The following is a 5,583-nucleotide window of genomic DNA, read 5'->3' as shown; positions in this document are numbered from 1 at the left end:
TATTTTATCTCCATTAAAAAAACAAGCCTTAGTGCCCTTATATTCTGAATGGACTGTATATTGAAGTCTGGGATTTTATAGCAATACGTAGGCAGTTTATTATTATTTTCTAGGTCGTTATGCCTAAAATGGGTAGCATCATGTTTTAGTTGTGTGTGAATAAGTTTCGCTGCAGAAATTGCTATTAGTTGAATTTTAAGTGACTTGCTAAGTACTTCCTTAAGAAGCTCTTGAGAAAGCAGAGAAAAGAACAGCCTGGAAAGGGTATGCTGGGAGAGATTACTCTGGATCAGAGATGGGCAGTGCCCAAAATCTAAATTTCCAGTTGAAATGTGAATTCAGATCTTAGATTTAACCTTGGTTAAGTCAACTTATTTTCTTTGGATTTCTTTTTTCCTATGATGTGAAGACTAATTGCTTAGATCCTTTCCAATTTGATACTCATAATTTTTAGTCTTGCTTGGTAATTATTCAGTCACATCCTTCAAGAGGAATCCTTGAATGAATTCCTGTAATTCATTAAACAATTTATTGAGCATGACTTAGCTAAATAGTAAGGATGAACCCTTGCCCTCATGGTACCCATAGTTTAGTTTGAGTGGTGGGGATTTAAACAATTATGATAGTGTGTGGAGATTTTAGTCAGACATAATATGAGCAGTAGTGGTGACTTATGTGGGTCAGTTCACTGACCCACAATGTTAAGAGACATTTGTACTAATTTCGTCACTTAGGTAGTTTGAGAATGGTTAGGGACATTCCACAGCTTATACGAAAATGCAGAGCATCATGTATTGGGCTCTTTACATTTTTTCTTGCCATTACTAGATCACAAAGACCTTATTTGAGCACATCTATGTTAAATTATTTTGCATTATTTTGTGATTGATGGTTTCTGTGAAGTATCGATAGCAAAATCAGCTTCAGGGAGGTGGAACCTAAAGTATTCAATGATAGAAATACAAAACAGTTGAAATATTAAGTGGGAAATGGTAATTATAACTTTTCACAAAGAGTATAATTCCTCTTTTAGAGACCCCTTTTACTAAGCTACAGTTAGTGTGCCTACCATTCTTGCATTTTCATCTTATGAATATCTTTCCAATATTTTGACTTAACTAGTTGATTTTAAAATATAATTTTGTTAGAAAGTAACTTTTCTGTAAGAAAAGAAACTGAATTTGCCATAATTCAGAGTTACTTGTTTTCTAAACTTCTTTTTAAAAATGAAGTTAACATTTGTATAATTTTGGGGGCGGCAGTATTTGAGAAATAAGTGGGCATGAATCAGCCTCAAATTGAATTGGACTTTTAGCACATTGAAAATGTTCTCGATGCTTAAATTTAGTCTCTTGCTAAATATAACATGTAGAATTATTTTTGTTGGGAAATAGAATTTATTGCTCATTTCAAAGAGAAGCATACAACTGGTTTCAGAAAATTAGTCTTTGACTTTCGAACTTGCTTTTGGGTGAACTTCACATTTTCCCTAAATGAGAATTTAAATACTACTAGATAAACATTTATCATATAAAGGAGATACTTGAAAGCTGCTCGTAAAATAGCAAACCCAAAGTAGGAAGGGTAGAGCGGGCACTTGAGTCTCATGTACTTAACATTTTACAGCTACTTATTTACTTGGACTTGGAGCTGAATGAGTTGAATATTCAAAGAGCAAAAGGATTCAAGAAGATAACCTTGCTAGACATTCTTACCTGTGTGCTTCCTTCTCTAGGCAGATTTTCTTAGCTCCTTTGATTCTTTTATCACTTATGTTTGCTTAAAAACAACCTCCCCCCCCCCAAAAAAAAACCTACCTGAAAGATTTGTGATATAGTCTGCTCGAAAATTTTCAGATGTGAACTTTTACCATTTAAACAACATGTGTATTTCCCAGTGTTTACCATCAGTTTGGTCAGGTGTTGATTACCTTCTTTGTGCAAAAGCCATCTAGGCTCTGGAGATACCACAGCAGTGAGACAAACATGGTTCCTGTCTTCAAATAACTTGCATTCTGATTGGAATTCAGTTTCTTTTGAAGTGATAGATCCTTTCCTTCTCAGCATCATGGCACCATCTCAGATTGTTCACACTGTACAAATTGGAGTTAGTTCCATTGTCACTTAGTGTACATTCTCTGATTTTATTAAAGATTCACTCCTTCCCTGTTACTTCTTATTTGGATACCATATGAAAGGTGTGTTTTTTTTCCCTCTGATGCTTATGTTGCAAATATAATTTGTCTCAGAGTAAGCATCTGATTTAACATTTGGTAGTCCTTAAGGACATTTTTTTGGGCATCAAATAGACAAGATTTGATCCCTGAAGATGTCACTTTCTAGTTCTGTGACCTTGAACAAGTTGGCCTGAACCTTGTCATCAAAAAGGAGAGACTTTTGGTGATACCTGTCTCACAGGGTTTTGAACAGATTGAGTGAAGAAATCCATTTAAGTGACTTAGACTATCTTGTCTGGTACATAGTAATGTTAACAGTTTGACCTCTGATAACAGTTACAACTGCCTAGCAAAAGGTGTACCTTTATTTAACTCCCAACCACACAATATTTACACAGTTAATGAGGTACATGACTGTCTCATAAAAGAGTAGTGACATAGGCATACATAGTCTGTAGATCACTCTTAATACTGAGATTGGTTTTTAACCCAGGCTTTGCCTATGACTTGTTGGGTGAACTTGGATATGGCAACCCCCTAAACCTCTGCTGTTTCGATTCCAGTAGCTGAGAGATGAGCCAAGTATTTGTTACTATAAGGAAGGTACAAATACTGTTAATGTTGAGGAGAAGTGACTTCAGGTAGGAGGAAAGATCAAGAACAGCGTTTTGGAGGATAGAGCCCTGGCCGATAAAAAAAATGGGCCACATAGAGAAGATTGGGAAGAAAGAGGTAATTTCAGGGAAAGGGACAATAGGCATGGAGCCTTTATGCTAAACACTATGAATTACATTTACAAATGTTCTGACTGCATCCATTCACTAACCCTCTGCTTTACAGATTGGGGGCCTGAAGCTCATCTCAGAAAGGTTAAGTAACTTTTCCAAGGCCACGTAGCTGGTGAAAATGTTGATCTGGGAGTTGAATCCAAGTCCGATTTCGGTGTTCATGATCCTCCCACTAAATTCCATTTGCTTTGAGATACAGGTGGCAAATTTGTACTGAGGGTAAAGGAAGTTTTGTGGGAAATTCAAAAGTTTAAACCACATTACTGAGTTCTTTGAGTTGTGTGCTGAGGAGTTTGGACCTTATCTGGCAGGCAGTAGAAGTTATTAAAGATTACTGAGCACTAATAGTAGTAGGGAGACTGTAATTTAGACACATTGGCTCATTAGCACTGAGTAAAACAGGCATTTCAATGATACTTCAGGTGACAAGGCTGTTAAGACAACCGATGTTAACCAGGGAAGAAAAGGAGATCATAACAAGGAGGTCGTGCTGGAAGTAAACTGAGGGAAGCTGTGAAAGTAAAACTGTCATATGACTGGGTATGTATGGAACAAGGACGGAGTAGTTGAACGAAACCTCCTGTGTGACTAGGAGGATGGTGATACTACTGGGAATGGGAAGAAGAGGTTTAGAAGGAAAGTGGGGCATAGTTGAAGATGCTGGTAAGGACTTAAATGTATTGAGTCTTTTTCACATAGCTTTACAAAATGGTCGCTATGCTGGATGTTATCTTTTTGCCCTTCCTGGTCCACTCTCCACCTTTCTCATTCTTAGGGTCTTCTTGGGAGCTTGATTCATAAAGAACTGCATATTCTCTTTGACTTCTTGGGTTTAGGCAGTGGGAGAAACCAGGAGATCTTAAGAATGAGAGAAAGGTGAGGTCCACATATTTGTTCCCACTGTTCCCCAAATTTGTACTCAGCAGACAGGTTCACAGTGGTCACAGCTCTGTTTCAGTAGCTTGCTCTCATAGCTCTAGGTCTTTTCTGGCTTCTGGGAACCACTCCCTCCTGTAGCCACTTCAGGCTTGCTGTTGCTGACCCCAAGGTGGTTCCCAGACATTCCCAGATTTTCCTGTGCCCACGCTGTTGTAAATAATTCCTTTTATTAACACATCAGTAACTTCGTGTTTTCTTTTATCTAGTTTTATCTAGTTAGTGAAGAATTTTAAGTCCCTTCCATATTTTCTAATGACGCGATCTACCAGGCACCATCAGACTTGGAGAAGACCTAGCTATTTGCACTAAGTTACTTTCCTGTCAAGAGTTTCTCACATGGTTTGAAATTTAGTGTCTCTTTATTTCCTACTGTGTTAGGTTAAAGTTACGACTCTTCTGCCTGATGATTCAGCTGAAAATACAGCATTGAACAAGAGACAAAAATCCTTGCCCTCAGTAGAGCTTATATTTAGTGGAGAGAGACAGACTGTAAATGAAATATGCAATCAATTGTGTGATATATTAGATGATGAGTGAGTGGTATAGAAAAATTAAGGAGTAGGGAGTTTTGTAAGGCAGGATGTTTGTGAAAATAGTGCACTTTAAAATAGGGTGGTATAGGTAGGTCTCTGAGAGAAAGTGACATTTGAGGAAACACTTTAAGGAAGTGGAGGAATGAGTAGTATAGATATATAGGGGAGGAGCATTCCAGGCAGAGGACTAGGAAAGCAGAAGCTGCGGGGTGTTATTGTGCCTCACCTTTTTGAGGACAAGCTAGTTGGTCATCGTGGGGGAAGAGGAGCAAAGGAGTGGCTGATCAGGTCAGGGGGTGGCCAGACCGCGTTGGCACTGGGAAGCTCTTTTAATGATTTTGGCTTTTGCCACGTGAATGGCAAACCATTTCATAGTTTGAACAGAGGAATGTAATGATCTGCCTTGAATTTTACGAGTCTTTCTGGCTTTCCATCTTTTAGAACAGATTTCTATTCCTTTGGTATAGTTGCTTTCAATGAGCGTTAATGAGTAAATCAATGAGAGCAAGCAAGTTGGCTTAAGTTGTAAAAATCCCACAGTCTATTTAATTCTATGTGTGTATGTATTATATATATGTATATGTGTGTATACACATATATGTGTATATATGATAGCGATTATTTTTGGCTGAAATAAATCTTTAATTGATGGTGTGCTGTCCCTAGAGAGCCTCCTTGCAAGATTGACCTTTGTTAGGGCACTTGGATTTAAGGAATGTTCCTAACTGATAAGGGTGGTTCATTGTGTCTAGACTATCTTGGTTCACTAGCAATCTGATCTATGCCAAACACCTTCTTTCCTTCTGGCTTTCTGGAATTTTGATAAGTGCTAGATAGTGGGTGCCTATAAAACCTCGAGTACTGAGTCCTTGGGCAGAAACATCACACAGGAATGTATTCTCTGTGACCCCTCATGGTAGGGAGAGAGCAAAAAGAGGCTTTGTACATGGATTACTCTATACTTCCTGTGTCTTTTTTCCGTATGATTGGACTGTGTATCTTTAACTATGTGACTGTTAAATTTTAGCTGTGAGTGCACTTAGTGTTGAGTTCTGTGATTTCTTGTAGCTAGTCTCTCAGTGTCGTGTTGGTCTTGGGAACACCAGACTTAGGTAGTGTGTGTGTGTGTGTGTGTGTGTGTGTGTGT

This window comes from Suricata suricatta, chromosome 6 (assembly GCF_006229205.1).
Source record: "Suricata suricatta isolate VVHF042 chromosome 6, meerkat_22Aug2017_6uvM2_HiC, whole genome shotgun sequence".
Classification (NCBI taxonomy): Eukaryota; Metazoa; Chordata; class Mammalia; order Carnivora; family Herpestidae; genus Suricata; species Suricata suricatta.
This window is presented reverse-complemented; position numbering follows the sequence as displayed.